This window comes from Lissotriton helveticus, chromosome 5_1, assembly GCF_964261635.1.
Source record: "Lissotriton helveticus chromosome 5_1, aLisHel1.1, whole genome shotgun sequence".
In the NCBI taxonomy this organism is placed as follows: Eukaryota; Metazoa; Chordata; class Amphibia; order Caudata; family Salamandridae; genus Lissotriton; species Lissotriton helveticus.
This window is the reverse complement of record NC_136065.1, coordinates 261,346,498-261,365,470: the sequence shown is the minus strand read 5'-3', so window position 1 is coordinate 261,365,470 and position 18,973 is coordinate 261,346,498. Positions and strand designations below refer to the sequence as shown.

At 45.2% G+C, this 18,973-nt stretch overlaps 1 protein-coding gene across 3 annotated transcripts in view; it reads left to right on the top strand.

Moving 5' to 3' along the window:
* Positions 1-18,973, top strand: part of GRIN1 (glutamate ionotropic receptor NMDA type subunit 1) — a 778,837-nt gene that overhangs the window by 733,276 nt on the left and 26,588 nt on the right. The window lies entirely within an intron of this gene.

The window sequence follows — 18,973 nt, the reverse complement described above, 5'->3', positions numbered from 1 at the left end:
AGTCAAGCTAGAAAAAATGATATTCGCAGGAAGAGAAACTCCAACTTCAAAGTCAAAAACGTTTATCTTAAATAATCTTTTCTAATGATTTCATCTGTATTGTACATCTCATAGAATTTGTTAGGAACAAAGAAATACTCATTTCCAGTTTCCAGTCCCTCTGTCAGCAAATTCTCCTTTTTCGTTAGCTTGCCACACAAATCAAGAGACAGAGGTTCTGCACCTGAGTCCTTAAACTGGAGGCTGAAAACCTTAGAAACAACATGCTAAGCCCCTTCTGTATGCTCCAGTGATGCATTCCGTCAGTGAGACAGCGTCCAAACAGTGGTATGAATTACAGTGGCCCAATGATAGTCAACACAGAAAGTGATTTTAGCAGCTCAACACAGGTATATTGAAACATTCTGTATGTCATTCCTCAAATAAGGGGCCAAACTGAGTCAATCAGAATAAAGACACTGGTATCAGTTCTTCTCTTGATGCATTTCCAAGGCCCTGTGGTCAAACTGATTGCACCACTAATAAAAATTCACCCAAATAATACTGCTCAGTTAGGGGACCAGATCGGGATGTCTCAGTCATGAAACTTTGCGCTGAGTATAGTTCTTAGTGGGTGCACACACAGACTCCATGATAACATCTGCACAAATAAAGCCAGCAACTCAGCAATACAGGTAAGTCCACTGACATTCCCTGTCAGTGCTTAAATAAGGGGCATATTCTCAATTTATCCATTTGAATAGAGAATATGAAATCTTATCAAAGTAATCTAGCAGTGATTTTCTAAGGCCATAGCAACTCCTGTCACCCCATGTGTGCATGCGCAGTACCTTCCAAGTCACAATGCACCTAGTTTTTCCAGTGATCCAAAGCATTTTCATTGGATTCCGAATGAGAACCGTTCCTTCTTTGGGGCATTATTAATATAACATTAAGTGGGAGTTTTCCCGCTCTTCTACAACCATAATAATCATGTGCAACCCCATGTTGTGGTGTCATAATTATAGCTATGTTACTGTACCTGCTATTTTGGGATATTTTATTTTACCTTTCAGTGCTGGGATGTAAACCACCTTGCATGAGAGGCTCATTCAGTAGTTCACCAGCTCAATAACATCGAAATTAGGCTTAGATTCCAGGAAAATTTCCCAATGTATATTTTGCTCCTGGCATCTAACTTGAATTTCTTTTTTGAAACAATTATAGCAATATTAATCTTCAACCTTCTTGATCAGTAGGTACATGCCTTCAGTAAGCAATCCTTTCCTGGTGACTAGGTTGCAATAAATATCTATTTAAATGCTTACTCGCTGGTTCACCACTTCATTAGGAGCACAGATATATTCACCTATTTTTGTTGTTCTTAATGCTTGTACCCTTTATAACTGTTATTTGTTTTATTACACTTTCATGTATTTTTTCTTTTGCAACAATCTTGTATTCAATTGGGGCGTTTCTAACTACACGCAGTATTTTAAATATATGTTTAAAAGTATATTATAAAATGTACATAATAAATCTTTATTTCTGTTCTATGTAGCTCTTCTATAGCACCTTAAAGTGTGTAGTACAGAATCCCTAGATGTTCCTATCCAGAGTGCCTTACTCTGCCATAACTTCAACTGAGAGTAATTAACGTCCATCTGTTAGCTTCCAATTGTTCACTTATATTTTGAAATGTTAGACAGAAGTAAAGTGACTTTACATTTTCATGGGGTCATACTCATACTCTATAGATACCACATTCCTTGTCTTTATACATTATACGTCTTTCTGTATTCCTTCTCTATCAAGTGTACAGTTAAATGCATTCCCAATTTTTGTTTTAATGGCGCATGCCACAACAAAGCTATGGATGCCCTCTCCGGTGGCCATTTAATTAAAAGCCAAATTTTAATGTTACTAACAACTACTGCCGACCACTCCACTTTTAACTTTCTACCAGTAACATACTGCTCCTTCATCCATTGCCCTCCACGGTGACATAACCGATTTTATATCTGCAGCAAAGTCTTCATTTTGAAGAAAAACTTTACCGGTATATGTATTTATTTATTCGGTTATGCAATAGCATATGCTTTACTGAAGCCAAGGTCAAGTAATCAGCATCACCTTTGTCCACTGCACTTGGAACAACAACTAATTGTTGTGATATGATTTATTACGAACCCATGTCCGTGTCTATTTAATTACTCACTGTGTTGTACATTCCCTTATCACTTGTTCCTGTATTTTGCTAGGTATTTCAAGTAATGCTTTTGAGGTAGTAATTACTGTATTACTCTTTTTTAATATTGGTACAAGTCCAGACCTTCTCGAATATTCTGCCTTCATGTGTCTCCAGTGATTCAAAATATGTATTTATTAATGTATACCTTTATATATTTAGTTGGCTATGTATGTATTTATTTATTTATGTTAGCCCTTGATATAGTGTGAGCAAGACTCCGACCATAGGGTGGAAGAGTGATTCACAACATTGTACAACAGTACCTGTTAAAGATGGTAGCATGTAAATGCTGTTGAGAGAAACCTAATGCATTGAGAGAGACATATGTATTCCCCAATTTGAAGGAAGGGATTTAGATTGCATCGGGTCTCTAGAAAACTGTTGTTTCTAGTCGCTCTTTAACATAGAGATTGCTTTGGCCCATCGTGCATGTGCCACAAGTGCGTTCCTTATCTTTGTCTGCTTTCCAGAGACAATGGATTGTTGAGGTGGGTGTCTTTCTGAATCTGGATGCATCTAACTTGAGACAATAGTACCTGCAAGTGACTTTACTAACATTTTAGAACTTTAGAATTACATAATTTGCAGCATTTTTATCATGAACCCATTTTCATCCTAACATGACTAAAGCAACTGCTTTTCATCAAGTTCAGACAAATGTTTTCTTCTATTCCAGTTTCTTTTCGTGTTCGAACTGCAAGCAAAAAGATTTTAGTCTGCTTTTGGTTTAATTTGCATTTGTTCAGACTTTCCGAATGTTCAGCAATCTTTATCAGCTCAATTTATTGTTTTTCTACTACCTTGGTTATGGTGTTCTCCATGGAACTGTTTAAATTTAATTAAACAATGGACTCACTTGGGGTGTGTATTTTGAACAGTCTACCCTTTAAACTGTAGCATAAGTTATATCTTAACAAAACTGAACCAGAACCGAAAATCATATCTCTTCTAACTGGTTCCTCATTTTCAGCTGTGCAGGCAATTGTTTAGTAAGTACACTCCCTAGAGACCATGTCGGCTGCATTGAGCAGAAGAAATAGTCTCTCCATTTGTCTATCTAGATACTCAGTAAGGGTTCCACTGTCTTCAATTTAAATTAATCTTTCACACAGTCATTATTTTATAGGCGGGTTTATGCGCCATTGGAACGCCGAGGGTTCTCAATAAGAGTGACAGGGGCGTAATAAGTGACCAGGCATTGTTGTTCCAGAGTCAGTGATACCAGGCTTGAACGTTTTCAGAACAGAGGTATTCATTGTCTTATTACAAGGATTATTAATCGATGGACAATTCCATATTTCCTACTTATGAGACTCTCCTATAATCCCTTCAATTCTTGTTGAGATAGTTTATGCGCTGATATATTTGTCAGTCTGTCAGTATTGGGTAACTAATGACTGTGTGAGTAATCCAGGTATCTTTGACTTGTGAATTTGTCTACTATCATTATTGCTCCAGCTTTTGCTATGAGTGAATCACAGAATTACAATGCTATATTCATCTACGACTCCTTGAATTAAAATTGATTTGCTGATACACTTATTAACTATCTGAATGTTTCAGTACATCTGTGTTTACCTTTCACTTTTTAAGAAGGAGACCAAAGTTCCCCTTACCCCTATTTGTTTGTGGTCAGCATTTGCGGGGTTATCTCCATGGGAATAAGTGAGTATATATGGTATTTTATGCCTGAATGCCTGCCTGATCGTGAGCACCATCTCCATTAAGGTGGGCCTGTTCTTGCAGAAAATAAGGCTATTAAGGCCCAGAACAACCACTCCACTGGAGTACTTGTGGCCTATTTTTCTACATCGTATATGTTTAAATGTTGCAGGGCAAGTAGAAGGCAGGTTTCCTTTGTCCTTCTAGAAAGAGATCAAATATGCACCAAAGAAACTGTAATGATAATATATCTTAAGCCCCTAGATATTGATCCGTATATACCATTCACAAATGATTGAAGTTTGACAAGGCAGCATTTTATTGCATGAATTTAAAACGCTGTGATTTTGCATTTTGGCCGAATCTATAAAAACTACACTTCACTACTAATAACACTCCCTATTATTGAGCTATAGGATCGTCCGCTAATGAATTCATTACTATGGGTTGTGTGCTTAAAGCTGTGTTGAGCAATCGTAAGAAAAAGATATTTGACTTCTACGTGATCTAGAAGATTTCTCTGTAGTCTTCCTCCTCCAACCATAGAAGAAAGGGGAATTTTACGGTAGAGTTATTAACTTCTAAAGATATGCATGCTACTCGGTTATGTTGCCAGTCAGGAGGATATATCCGAGCACTCTAGCTACGTCTGAATCCAATACATTGCTCTTTGCATGCATTTTAGATTCACTGTCTCCTGAACTGTGTAAATATCTTTCGGTGTCATTCTAAATAAGTCACTCGGAGGCACATCGGCGTAGCAGGGCCACAGAGTTCACCGAGCGCTGCCTGAAAAGGATGCCTATGTGCAGTTTCAGTAACAGCATCTTCGTAATTATTTTAACAAGATGTTTTATTGCATTCTCTGCCTCCCACATTCTTATCTTTGGCTCATAACATGTTCAAAATAAAGGATGACTCAGGGGATTAAACAGAGTACGAGGCACGGAACAACCTTAAAGATGGGTACCGTGGTAGTTCCTTCTTCACAGATTACCTAGTCATGCCTACCACACCTAGCTGCACATTGCTATTTTGGCTTTGGCTTTCACTAGTCATCGACTTTCGGTCAGGACTGATCCGTGGTTAAATGCTTCATTAATATATGGGGGCACTAAAGTGATAAAGTATTTAGACGTCCCTGAAGCTGAAAGGCATTCTAATTTATTCTTATTTAACGCCCTTTCATTGTTACATGACGTGATTGTAGCCTTAAGTGAAAGCAACAGTAGACATGAAGCATACACTACAAGAAGCATGGCCTATTAGCATTTTTAATGTTGCTCATGCTATGCTCATGCCTACTCTAAAGTTAGAGTTACTTTAAAATGTAGTGCCCATTGAGTGCACGAAATGAGCATTACATAGGTTTAAAGGGATGTGCACGTAAGAAAGTTTGCATCCGGGGACTTGACGGGCATTCTCAGTCTGTTTGAACTGGACAACGAGTGGGGGGCTGTAGTCCTCGGTTGACACAAATTGGCTCTCAGGACAGTCATTCACTATAGGCAAAACTCACATTGAGACACATTTAACTAATGTGCAGTCATTTACAGATGTTCTGTCTTTGTTGGATTGGTTACTTGAGTCCCTAATAGTTCTCTAGCCTTGTGAATCGTAAGTCCTGTGACCAAAGGGAAAGTACCAGAGCAGGAGACCCTCAGGATGAAACAGAGTGCTATCATACACTGAGCTCAGTGTATAGGACATTACAGTCCCCAGAAGGAAAGAGACATTACAGCAGGATTTCCAGTACAAAAAGACACCGACCTAAGCTTTGTGTGTTTAATCAGATAGTCTGATGTTGTCAAAGCTGTTCGGATCAGTAACACGCCTACTGCAGTGTTAATCTAGTGCAAATCATTTGAATAGCCTTAACATAACCTCAGGGAAAATATGTAGACACTCAAAACACATGAAGCTAACAGGTCTGGAAACCATGCTTAAAGTTTCTGATGGATACTTCTGCCTGCGGATTCCCCCCCTTTTGAATACCCCCTACGCCAGCATTCTGCGGAAATTCTTTCCTAGCTCTCCCACGTCGACGAGGATGTCATAATAGTACGACTCCACTCGCGACTCCCAATGACGTCATCGGAGCCATAAGAAGACCTCGTCAGCGTGCTGATGTCTGTTCCCTTTTTTCTGCGCTGTTGACGTGTACGGTTTTTCTAGGGACCATTTTCTGTGATTATTACTTTGTTTCCTTGAAGATTTCCAATGGTTACTTCAAGGAAGTCCAGATTTAAGCCCTGCAGGGAGTATGGTGGTCATATGTCGATCACTTATCCCCATGAAGATTGCCTTTGGTGCTTGTCTTCTGATCACGACGTCGAATAGTGTCGAAGCTCAAGCAGATGAATCCTACAGCCATTAAAGAACATGAGGCTAAACTTTTTAAGGCCAAACCCAAAAAGGAGAAGAGGGGTCTGAAGCATGCAAAGTCGTCGTCATCTCACACTTTGAAGTCAAGAATACACAAGAAGTCAAAGAAGAGACATGTTCTCAGCACCGTTCATCGAAGAACAGGGCTTCGTGGACACCTTCTCCAGCTAAGCAGCTTCGAAGGCAAGACTTTGTATCTCCATCTCCAACTCCATCTCCACGGGCGACGCCGGCTGAATCTCCGGCTCCGAGGTTACCGGAGTTGAAGGGCCCTTCGACACCTGGCTCCCAGTAAGTCTCTGATGCCCAGGGTGTCGTCTCCAGTTCGGGTGGCTACACATGTGCTGGTGCCGTCTTCTCTGGCTCTGCAGGTTCCAGATCAGCCACAGGTGATTCAGGAAGGTACGGATCCAGATCCTCCCTTTCCTGTCCCTGGAACAGACCCTACGCATTTTTTAAATGCGATGTTTAGCATGTTTGCCAGTGCTTTTCATCCATCTTGGGCGCCTTCGGGCCCGTGGGTCCTTTGGCATTTAATTTGGGTATACCTCACCAATATGCTGAGGCGCCCTTCATGCTATTCTTGCCGACGACTCCGGCTTGGCATCTTCTGGTGCCGAGGTCCTCCACTCCGGTTCCTTGGACTCCTTTGGCTGTCGAGTCTGCGCCGCCCCGGATTCAATCAACGCTGAAATTTGAAGCTGAAGGTCCTCCATCGACGCCGATGCCTTCGTCACTGGTACATTGTCTGGCGCTGCCGATTCTGAAGCAGCGCTCTAGAAGGGATGCACAGAGGCTCATTGAAGAGGAGGAATTTAGATAGGAATATGAGGCAGGAGAGATTGTTGAATCTGTGGAAGAGTTTGAAGGCTTACAGGAGGCCAGTGGATTGGATATTCTGAGTATGAACTCTCATCTCAAAAGGCTGAGGTATTGCAAGATTTTGCTCCTTATCATGTCGTAATAAGGAAGGCAGCTGACTTGCTTCATCTGCAGTTACCTACATCTGAGGTCAAATTTAAAATCCTGACTGAGGTTTTTAATACATCTTCGGCAGTTTCTAAACCTCGTCTACCCTTCAATGAGGCTTTAACAGGGCCTATTTTAGAAGTCAGGCAAAAACCCTTGACTTGTCCCGCAGTTTTTCGGTCCATTTCAAAAAGTTCAGACCTGCTCCTGGGGATCCGGTGTTTCTGTCTTCACATCCATCACCTGAAAGCTTGGTGGTCCAGGCTTCTTGGTCGAAGTAATCTTCTGGTTCATTTCCTGATATACCAGGTGATAGGGAATCTAAACAAATGGAGCAAGCGGCATAGAAGGTATTTTCTTCTGCGAGTATGGCACTTAAGTCCACTAATGCTGCATGTCTTCTTGGGAGGTATATCCATGCTCTGATGGACTCAGTCAAGCAGTTAGCTCCAAAGTTGCCTGAAGATGACCAGAATAGTTTCCTAGAGGCCCTTTCCGATTCACAGGCTGCCGCCCATCAAGTGATACAATCAGATCTGGACACTGCTGACTCTGTGGCTCGTGTTATGGGGTCTTCAAACTTGGCTCAGGTAACCGGGATTTTCTCCTGATGTTCAGGCAACCCTGCTGGATTTGCCCTTTGATGGGTCAAGACTGTTTGGCACTAAAGCTGACTCTGCCTTGCAACGCTTTAAGGATAGCAGAGTGACTGCAACATCTCTGGGCCTTCAAACACAGTCTGGAGCATGGGTACTCGCAAACTTTCTCTCAGGGGCCAAATATACAGTGTGGTTTGTGTCCGAGGGCCGCACCAGTGGGGGCGGGGTCAGTGGGGAAGGGGGCGGGGCTAGAGTAACAAAAAAAACTATGACCATGAGGTTGATCACAGGTCCCTGCAGCGGACGCCTTCGTCCACTGAGCCACCAGACCTGGCATACACACATCTCTCTTGTTCTTTCTTTCTTTCTCTCTCTTTCGTTCTGTCTCTCCCTTTCTTTCTCTCTCTCTCTATCTCTCTCTCTGTCTCCCTCCCTCTCTCCCTGTTTCCCTCTGTCTCACTCACTCCAACTGTCTCACTCACCCTGTCTCACTCCCTCTCTCTCCCTCTCTCTCTCCCTGTCCCCCTCTGTCTCCCTCTATATCCTTCCCTCTCCCTCACTCTGTCTCCCTCCCTCTGTCTCTCTCCCTCTGTCTCCCATCCTCTGTCACCCTCCTCCCTCTGTCTGTCTCCCTCCCTCTGTCCGTCTCCCTCCCTCCGTCTCCCTCCCTTTATATCCCCCCTCTGTCTCCCTCCCTCTGTCCCCCTCCCTCTGTCCCCCTCCCTCTGTCTCTCTCCCTCTGTCTCCCTCCCTCTGTCTGTCTCCCTCCCTCTGTCTGTCTGTCGCCCTCCCTCTGTCTGTCGCTCTCCCTCTGTCTGTCTCCCTCTGTCTCCCTCCCTCTGTCTCTGTCCCTCTGTCTCCCTCTCTCCATCTCCGTCTCTGTGTCTCCCTCCCTCTGTCTCCCTCCCTCTGTCTCCCTCCCTCTGTCTCCCTCCCTCTGTCTCCCTCCCTCTGTCTCCCGCCCTCTGTCTCCCGCCCTCTGTCACCCTCCCTCTGTCTCCCTCTCCCTTTCTCTGTCTCCCTCCCTCCATCCCCGTTCCTGTGTTTCCCTCCCTCTGTCTCCCTCCCTCTGTCTCCCCTCTGTCTGTCACCCTCCCTCTGTCTCCCTACCTCTGTCACCTCCCTCTGTTTCCCTCCCTCTGTCACCCTCCCTCTGTCACCCTCCCTCTGTCTCCCACTCCCTGTCACCATCCTCCCTCTGTCTGTCTCCCTCCCTCTGTCCGTCTCCCTCCCTCCGTCTCCCTCCCTTTATCTCCCTCCCTCTGTCTCCCTCCCTCTGTCCCCCTCCCTCTGTCTCTCTCCCTCTGTCTCCCTCCCTCTGTCTGTCTCCCTCCTTCTGTCTGTCTGTCTCCCTCCCTCTGTCTGTCGCCCTCCCTCTGTCTGTCTCCCTCTGTCTCCCTCCCTCTGTCTCTGTCCCTCTGTCTCCCTCTCTCCATCTCCGTCTCTGTGTCTCCCTCCCTCTGTCTCCCTCCCTCTGTCTCCCTCCCTCTGTCTCCCACCCTCTGTCTCCTACCCTCTGTCACCCTCCCTCTGTCACACTCCCTCTGTCTTCCTCTGTCTGTCTCCCTTTCCCTTTCTCTGTCTCCCTCCATCCCCGTCCCTGTGTTTCCCTCCCTCTGTCTCCTTCCCTCTGTCTCCCCTCTGTCTGTCACCCTCCCTCTGTCTCCCTCCCTCTGTCTCGCTCCCTCTGTCACCCTCCCTCTGTCTCCCTCCCCCTGTCACCCTCCCTCTGTAATCCTCCGTCTGTCACCCTCTCCCTTTCTCTGTCTCCCTCCCTCTGTCTGTCTCCCTCCCTCTGTCTGTTGCCCTCCCTCTGTCTGTCTCCCTCCCTCTGTCTGCCTCCCTCTGTCTCCCTCCCTCTGTCTCCCTCCCTCTGTCTCCCTCTCTCGATCTCTGTCTCTGTGTCTCCCTCCCTCTGTCTCCCTCCCTCTGTCTCCCTCCCTCTGTCTCCCACCCTCTGTCTCCCACCCTCTGTCTCCCACCCTCTGTCTCCCGCCCTCTGTCTCCCACCCTCTGTCTCCCGCCCTCTGTCTCCCGCCCTCTGTCTCCCGCCCTCTGTCTCCCGCCCTCTGTCTCCCGCCCTCTGTCTCCCGCCCTCTGTCTCCCGCCCTCAGTCACCCTCCCTCTGTCACCTTCCCTCTGTCTCCCTCTGTCTGTCTCCCTCTCCCTTTCTATTCTAGTGGAGTTCGGTAGCAACCCCCTCCTCTTCACTCCTCAGGTTGCTGGTGTGGCCCCCTCCCATGCTTCACAGGTATGAGCAATGATGAATCACTGCCTTTATTCCCCCAGGCCGCCTAGTCTCAGGCTATTGCTATCTTGACGATCATGTGCAGCTGGACGAGGATAGGCAAGGTTGCGATGTGTTTAAGTCTCTCCAGGGCCCCTTGGCCTTTTGCGTGCACGGCAGCATTATCTCCTAGCCCACGCTAATGATTGATCGGTTCCTGTGGTCTTTTGTAGGGCTGAGCTTGACCCACTGTATGTAGTCAATGGTGCTTTACAGGAGGTCACGCCACTCAGATGCTGGGAGCACTCGCGTCGGGCTGGGACATCCCCCGTATGTTATGCCTTCTTCTGTTGTACGGCGAGGAGGGATACCGCTGCGCCCGCACAGATCACACTGTGCCGTCCAGATCCCCTTAGGGCAGCCACGAGCTGAGCTCTCTGGCCAGGAATTGCTCCGGAACCACCATCCTCCCCAGCGGGCCCGCACTATCCTCCGTGCTCACTGTTCTTGGCGGGGGCACCCGTAGAGCTCCATATTCTCCCCCGACCCTCGCTTCGTAGACAGCATCACGGAGCAGCATAGAGGACTGGGCCACCTAACCAGCCAGCATGCGTTTTGACCTGGCTATTGGATGCTGAAAGTATGAAATTTCACAATTCAAAACCCTACCTCTGACATTCCTGTTTTGAAAAAGGAGCATGCTTTTCTCAAAGTGACTTTAACCGGGACTGGCAAATTTAATACATTTTATTTTTCATGATCTGTTTTCAAAATATGCATAAATATGTACTTTTCTTACTCGTAACACTTTTTGAATACATTTCAGGAGCTAAGCATACCAGTGAGTCATACAATGTTTACTTAAGAACTTGTGAATAAACACACATATACATTTTAATTTCTTATGATAATATGTGATTGTTTTGTAGCATGTATTTTCATTTGATTTTCACATGAGGTAGAGTTGTTTTCTGCCACTCAGAATATATTAATTATGACTGTGCCTTCTAAACTTCTGCCTCTGATGGGCGGGATGTGCGTGGCAGGATAGAGCTCACGCAATCAGTCCGGAGTTGTGTTCCGTCTGCCGAATTCGAATTGATTATGTGAGCTCTATCCTGCCACACACATCCCGCCCATCAGAGGCAGAAGTTTACTTTGAAATAACACGATCCTCGTGCTACCTCTTATCAGAATTGATGTGCTCGTTATTACATCGAGCTATCTGCCCCATATTATTGGCATATTAACCACAAGTTTCACGCATCAAACACGGTAATTATCGCCTTGAAGACAGCAGACCTTAATTGTTTCAGGCAACAGAATCTTGGATATATTTTTATTATGCATTTATCATTTGGGGCAACGCTCTGCATGTTTCAAGGAAGATACATCTAGCCTGTGGAGACCCCACGTCGGCCCTCCTCATATTGCGGCACTTAGCGCACCACCAGCGAGTCGTTACTCACCGTCTTGACGCTGTCTTCTCAAATCAGTCTGCAATATTTGCACGTCCTTTCTTTCCTGATAAGTGTGTCAGTCAGGAACCATACGTATGATTTATTGCCTATCGCGTTTCTTGTGGCTGCACTATAACGTACCATTCACTGTGTGGAATAACTTTTTGATCAGCTGTGTAATTTTCCAACTACCAGTTTACCCAGTGCCCTTGACAAATACTGACACCTCTCGAAAGATCGTAATTACCATCTGACAGGTACATCAACTGCCTGATCCTTGCACAAAGACAACGACTGTGTCCTTATTCCATCTTCCTTTTGTGGCTCCTGAAGAAGGCGTTTTCGCCGAAACGCGCGTCGAGTTATTAACCGTCACCTCACTGTGGACACCTGTTTCTTTTTGGTGTCTTCTTTTATTCAACATGTTCTGTTAATATATGCTATGATTGTATGTAATTTTAGATTGATTTGTCATATAGTCTGATTATTTTCAGTCGTCTATATGATTTTTACTATGTTCATTATTAAAAATGTGTATGTTTTATACAGATAATTCCCTCCTTTTGTTGATTGTGCCTCTTGCAATTTTGGTCAAGTCACTTATTTACTTATCAATAAGACTGCCTAGGATTTTCTCTCACATACTGTGTTTACCCTGCCCTAGGAGTCTGCTTAGTAACTACCCAGGGGGTCCTTGCTTTTCTCACTTTGGTGTCCATCAATCTGCAGGATGCGTATTGTCATCTTCCCATCCTGAAGTCGCATCGGAAGTATCTTCGGTTCACGGTGGGGTCGCAATATTACCAGTTTGCGATTCTTCTGTTTGGTTTGACTTCCGCACCTCGGGTCTTTACAAAGGTGATGGCGGTGGTAGCGGCACATCTTAGAAGGTCAGGGGTTCCTGTTCTCCCCTATCTGGACGACGGGCTTTTGAAAGCCAAGTCTCCGGAGATGGTGTTGGGCCGCTTGCAAGTTCAAAGTGGGTTTCTCAATAAATTTACCAAAATCTCACCTGGTGCCTTCTCAGAGCAGTCTGTTCATAGGGTCAATACTGGACACTACTGTGTTTTGGGCATTTTCGCCTCCGCAGAGGATTCTCGACATTCAGGAGATGATTCCTTCATTTCACAATGGAGCAGTTGTTCCAGTCCTGAAGGTTCTACATCTGCTCGGTCTGTTTGCTTCCTGCATACTGTTGCTCAGTCATGCACGCAGGCATATGAGGGCACTCCAGTGGTGCCTCCGCAGGCAGTGGTATCAACACAACGGAGATCTTAGGAAGAAGGTCAGAATCTCCAGAGAAGCTGCAGCGGAGCTGACTTGGTGGAGTGTGCAGGGCAACCTGTCTCAAGGAAAGCCCTTTCAACCTCCTCTGCCGGTGGCCCCAGTGATCATGGATGCCCCCACTCTAGGGTGGGTGCTCATCTGTGGGATCTGGAGTTCAAAGGTATTTGGTCTCCAGAGGAAGGGTTGCTTCACATCAACCTTCTGGAATTGTGGGCGATACGTTCGGCACTAAAGGCTTTCCTTCCTTCCCTTTGCAGTCCGCCAGTTCAGGTCCTGACGGACAACAATACTGCAATGTGGTATATAAACAAACAGGGAGGAATGGGGTCGTATTGTCTCTGTCGAGAGGCTCTGCAACTCTGGTCCTGGTCTCAGGTCCATCAGATTTGTGTGTTTGCAGATCATCTAGCCGGTGTGCTGAATGTTCGTGTGGACAGGTTCAGTCAGCATTACTCGGCCAATCACGAGTGGCGGCTTCATCCGGAGGTGGTCCATAACATCTTCGAGATGTGGGGATCTCCTTGGTTGGACCTATTTGCCAATCACGAGAACGCGCACTGCCCGTTGTTCTGCAGTTTCAAGTATCCGATGTAGGGAGCGCTGGGGGACACGTTTCAGTTGGTGAGGTACTGGGTTTTTCAGAACCGGTACCAAACCGGTAACCCAGTGGTGTCAGGGGACACACCCAAAGACCTCGAGTACTTTCCTGATTTAGACCACAGAAACTCAGAGTCTTCTAGGTGAAGTCAAGGATCGATTTTATTGGCTGCAACCAAGGTAACAGGCGTCCTAGAAGTACAACAGCACGGGATGTATATTCTCAGGAGACTGCTCAAATTTACAAAGTCAGGCTTCTCTCTTTATACGAAATATTGTGCTTTAGGCAACATTCCTAACATTTTAGTATACCATTCAAATGTTTCAAATACAAAGAAAAAGCAGAGTCATGATGACAAGCCCATATTTCACTTTGTCCAGCCCACAATAAATTACCAGGCAAGGCCCAGCATTTCCATCAGATACCGGTGGGCCCCCAATAAAAAACGGGCACCTCCCCATCATAAAGCAAGTGAGAGAGAAAAGAGCAGGGACAGGTGTGAGCAAGATTCGGCAGGGTGTGTGTGCGATGAAAAGGGTTTATGGCTTGTTGAACCTTGATGCTATCTTGATCGGCCACTGGGAGAGGAACTGACCAAACAGGTTCGGCCTGGGGCAATGGTTCCAACTTGCACAGGTCATAGGGAAGTCAATTAAGGTGTACGTGTCCTTTGGAATCTAATTTAGCTGTATTATAAGCCTATGTAAAGGGCAACTCACAAAATGGCTGCTGTCCAAAAAATGGAAGCCAAGGGTTCAGAACGAAAATGACGATTTCGAGGTGAAATCGTCACTCGAATATGCCGAAAATGCTTGTACATAGTGTACTCGTCATTCTCGGTCTTTTGATACTAAATTCGTCATGTTACGCCGAAGTTTTATTCTCGAGTCCAGAATTATTACATTTGTCCAGAATTTTCAGAACCACAAACCCTCCTTTTGCCCTTACATAGGCAATTTAACCTAATCTCATGCTAATCTGAGTCCAGGTCTATATTCCTAAAGTCATTGAGATGTTGCTGTAACATCATTCTAGTACTTAGCTCGTCTCTTGATACAGGTGTCCTTACACATGATTTAGCACAGAGGCCACATATTGCAGGAGCACACTGCACGCACAGACAAAACAGGAAAAGAATGGCTAAGACCATCCCAATGACCATCAGAATTTTCCATCCCCAGGCGGATATCAGTTCCCAGAACCATCCCATTAACGACCAATCTCCTTTATCCACATGAATAGATTCGGAAATCTTATGCAGTTGAGAGATGGCCTGGTACACTGTTGGAGCGTTATCTGGAATGAAAACACAGCAACTCGATTGGCTCAATCTACATACCCCACCTCGGTCTGCAAGTATGACATCTAAAGCGACCCTGTTCTGAAGGGTCATAAGACGATCCGACTGGAGCTCAGCAGTCAAGTTACTAAGGGCACCAGCAGTTTCAACTACTGTGGACTCAACTACCCTTGTCAATTGCCTTATTTTCCTGCTGTTAGCCATCGGTCCCCAGAATGGCAGAAAACCCTTTACGAAGTCCCCAAATTCTTGTCCTGCAGTGTCTTCTTCGCTCAAGACACCTCTAACTATCCTTGTCTTTTGGTAATCTGCCGCTGCTGTGTAGGTGGGAGGCAACAGGAACGAAACAAAACATGAGCCCGAAAAGTCAGGGGGCAACCATGTATAGGCTCTATCATGGCAGATGAAATAGGTACCCTTAGCTGCTAGAAACGAAGGGGAAGTCTGGGCTGCAAAAACATACGTTTTAGTGCAGATACTCTTCCCTAACTGAGCTCTGGCATTCTTGCCATTACCTTGCAGACACAGGTGACCCTGATGGGGTACAATCCAAATCGGGGAAGATCTCTTAGCTTGCTGTTTCTCACTCAGAGTAGCTCCATATCCGGTTACGTTCCATCCTATGTATACTAGCGTCTCATCTCTCGGGATAGTCTCATAAGAAATGTCTTCCTTAATCATGTCTACTATACCCTTAACTAGAGCACTATTCTTAGGATTGTCTGTTACAGAACGTAGGGGGTAGACTTCATGTGCATATATGAACATTGTTCTGTATGCCCACACAGAACCATTATGGCTGAAAGGCAGGACCAGATAAGGGATACCTTTATCCGTGGTGTGAGGCATAAGACCACACACCCAACAGTTAGTCGTGTTCATTACAAGTTGGTGTTGGTGCAAGAGCTGAACAAAGGAGTTATTAATAAACTCTAATCTCCTAGCGGATTCGTGTTCAGGAAGGGGTTGAAAAGAATGTGGGGAAACAGTGGAAGAAGGAGGTATAGGCGATGTAGTGGGTGCAAATGTTACTCGAAAAGAGAATAAAACATAACTTATTAAAAATATCATCACACTGAATAACATGAAAATGCATAATATCAAAAAGCTTTTCTTTGTCATTATTTTACATATCTTGGTTTTAAAGTTCGTAGTTTTGGCAGGTCTCTCCATCCCGAAATACTCCATCCTCTCTAAAGTGCTGCCCGCGATTGGAGGTTGTTTCTGCTAAGGAATGCTTCTGTCAGTCCAGGGCAACTCCCTTAGACCAACCAGAACTGCCGACCTAACGTCGTCAGCTGCACCCCAAAGACTTTGGGCAATCGCGGCCCTAGCAGCAGAACCCGGATGGCGGTTCGAAAAACTAAAATAAGCAAGTTTCTCAGATGGGAGAGCTGCACTTTTTCAAAAATAGTACTTGAAGGAAAAAAACACTTTTATTAGTTCGTATTTCTCGGCCTCAGATTATACCGTTGCTTTCCTGGTATAGTATTATCTTGGAAAAGGAGTTCAGGTTCTGTAGTGTCCAATCGAACTGATGGTGATACAACTGGTTGCAAAATGTTATCGCTCTCTTGTTCAGTATGTGTTCCTTTTACTCGTGCATCACTGAAAGGCAGAAAACGTGGCACAGTTTCAGTTTCTGAGTCGGCGACACCCTTCTGGACCCACTGGTCATACGGCAGAGGTAGAGGGACCCTTTTACAATGGACCCCGTGGATCCAGTTATTCTTCCCCTCCACTCGAACAGCTGATCTTGTGGAAAGAAGAACGAGGTGCGGTCCGGTCCACCTGGGCTGGTCGTTCTTGGTTCGCTGGAAGTTCTTGACCAGCACCCAGGATCCAGGGTCAATCTGGTGTCCTGGAGCTTCAGAGACTTGAGGCAGTGAATCATGCACCTGTTGGTGTAAAACACGCAATTTAGCCGTCAATTCGTACAGATAATCAAGCAAAACAGGGTGTTCAATTTCACTGAACTTGGTGGGTCTTGGCACTCCCCATATGTTGGCCGGGCGGCCAAAGACTATCTCGTAGGGACTAAGTCCCACTCGCGAATGCACAGTCATTCTGGTGGATAGGAGTGCTAAGGGTAGAGCGTCAGGCCATTTAAGACCTGTGCTCGCTTGAATTTTGGCCAGTTTTAACTTAAGCGTGCCATTGTAACATTCTACTAATCCAGCTGATTGGGGGTGATTTGCAGTGTGGAACTTCTGCTGAATGCCTAGCCTTTCACATACTCTCTTCATCACACAACCCACAAATTCACTCCCATTGTCACTCCAGACCATTCTAGGCATTCCGAATCTGGGTAAGTACTCTTTCACAAGGGCTTTAGCTGTGGATAAGGCAGTGTTGTCTTTTTGGGGATATGCTTCTACCCATCTTGAGAAGGCGCAAACAATAACGAGTACGTATTTTAAGTTGTTGCACCTCTCCATGTGGATGAAATCTAGCTGCAAAACCTCGAACGGATACGTAGGAGGTGCAAAATGACCAGCTGGAGTTGGGGTTCCCCTACCAGGATTGTGTTTCAGACACACCATGCAATGCTTGACCACATTCTCTGCACACTTGGGAATCCCTGAATTTTGCCATACTGGAGCCAACAACTTGCAAATCCCTTTCACGCTGATATGAGCCATACCATGAGCCATTGTAACCACTGCAAGCACATATGCATCGGGTAACAGCCATCTCTGATGCTCTGACAATTCAACCCAACAACCATTTGCATCCATTCTATCTGTACTTTCTCTCCACATGCTCAACTCTTTCTCTGTAGCCTCAGCTTGAATAGACTTCACACTCTCTATCGTGTCTTCACACATTCCAACATCACCAACCCATCTTGCAGGGCCTGCAACATACATTCGGCTCATCACATTCCTTGCAGTTTCTTTCGCAATTTCGTCAGCAAATGCATTTCCACGACCAACATCATCAGTCACCTTCTTGTGAGCACTACATTTCACAATCGCCACTTGCAGAGGCAAGGTCAGTGATTCAAGAAGCTCATTCACCAACTGACCATGCTGAATCTTAGCTCCATGCGAAGTCAGGAAGCCACGTTCTTTCCACAATCGTCAAAAACTGTGAGCCACACCAAATGCATACTGACTGTTGGTATAGACAGTCACTTTCATTCCTTTTGACAACACACATGCTCTTGTAAGTGCAATCAATTCTGCTGTTTGAGCTGAATTATGTGGGATACGTGCAGCTTCAACAATTGTATGCAAAGTCGTGACAGCATATGCTGCAGTCGTATCACCATTCGGAAGCTTGAAGCATGAACCATCCACCCATAATGTACCATCACACTTTACAAGAGGAGTGTCCTGGAGGTCTATTCTCCCTTTCGTTTCTTCTTCTGTTCTAAGAAAACAATCATGCTGTTCTGAAGCATCTAATTCCTCTACAATTGGCAACAACGTAGCTGGGTTTAGAGTGTTGCATCTTTTTATATGTACATGACTCGCTAACAATTTCAATTCGTAACCTTACAATCGAGCACTAGTTAAGTGCTGTGTCTTGGTTCTGTTTAACAACGTGTCTACTGCATGTGGGACCATTACGACTAGCATGTTATTCATCACTAGACCAGCAGACTGTTGAATAGAAACAGCTGCTGCTGCTGTAGCTCTTAAACAACTTGGTAATGCTTTAGCTACCAGATCCAAAGTCGATGAAAAATATGCACATGGACGCTGCTTGCCTCCAAACAACTGAGTCAACACTGATAATGCACAACCCTCTTTCTCATGGACATATAATGTAAAGGGCTTACTGTAGTTGGGGGTACCTAACACAGGAGCCGAACATAATGCTGTGCGCAATTCAAAAAAACTTTTCTGACACTCTTCAGACCAAGGAAAGGGATTGGGTGTATCTTTACACGTTAATGCCACCAAAGGTTTGGCTAATAATGAAAAATTTGGTATCCATTGCCTGCAATATGATGTAATGTTCTTGGCACACTCAATTTTGCTATTGCCTGAATTCTTTCTGGGTTCAGTTTCCTTCCCTCCTTCGATAAGAGGTGACCTAAGTAGGTCACTTCTTGTCGACAATATTGCAATTTTGAGAGAGACACTTTGTGATGCAAATCACACAAATGACGCAACAATGACAACGTGGCTTCTTAACAGATTTCCTCAGTATCTGCAGCAACAAGCAAATCATCAACATACTGAATGAGGGTAGCACCATCAGGTAATACAATCGTATCAAGCTGTGTCTTTAGAGCTTGACTATAT